Source organism: Mus caroli, chromosome 6 (assembly GCF_900094665.2).
Source record: "Mus caroli chromosome 6, CAROLI_EIJ_v1.1, whole genome shotgun sequence".
Classification (NCBI taxonomy): Eukaryota; Metazoa; Chordata; class Mammalia; order Rodentia; family Muridae; genus Mus; species Mus caroli.
This window is the reverse complement of record NC_034575.1, coordinates 113737668-113738689: the sequence shown is the minus strand read 5'-3', so window position 1 is coordinate 113738689 and position 1022 is coordinate 113737668.

Sequence of the window (1022 nt, the reverse complement as noted above, 5' to 3'; positions counted from 1 at the left end):
CCCCCAAATTGTAGGCAGCCCCATTGTTAGAGACACTATTCAAAACCAAATAGGGCAACAAAATAGCAAGGACCCAGGAGGACGTGGCAAACTGGGACTCTGGCACTCTCGGTGTGTATTAGCTAATGTTCTCAGTCCTGTGAACAAACATCTGACAGAAGNAGCTTAACAAAGGAAGGCTTTGTCTGGCTCAGAGTCCATCCAGGTAGGAAGATGTGGTACCCAGAGTGTCAGGTGGCTCGGCACAGTGCGCCAGCAGGAAACAGAGAGATGCACTGCTGTCTGCTCACTTCCTCCTTCATATTCTCTGTGTCACTCTAGTGTGTAAATGGTGCTGCCCACATTCCAGTTCGGTCTTCCCGCTCATTTAAACCACCCTGCACAAAGCCTCAGAGAGATGCCCAGAGGTTTGCACCCTAGGTGATACTAAATTTCNCCAAGTTAATAGTCAAGATGACCGCCTTGTGCTAGAAATGTGCGGTGAATGGTCTAGAGGCTGTGAAAAACAACTATTGTTTGTCAATTAACCAAGGGGAGTACTGAGTGACCCAGGAACTTGGCTTATGGGTATTTATGCACAGCCCTACAGAGTGATTTTTGTGCACTCACATTTATAATGGCATTATTTACAAGAGCAGAAAGCAGAAGTGCCCCCAAATAAATGGATGGAATTAAAGGTGGTGTCTACATCCAACAGAATATCACTAAGCTTTAGAACGGAAGTTTTTATAGGTGGTGCCACATGGATGGACTTTAGGAACTTAAGGCTGAGTAAAATAACAAAAAACAAACAAACAAAATGCTCTTTGATTATACTTATTTGAAGTTCTTGGTCATANCATTGGGATCACTGGGGCAGANTCACGACAGTGGCTTGAGAGGGGAGGGGAGGGAAGAAGGAGGTTACTAGCTACTGATTAAAGATCAGGATTTTAGTTTTATAGGATGTAAAGAAACATGGAAATAGATACTACACCCTACTAATATATTTAATACCCTTGAACTGTAAGCTTAAACGTGAG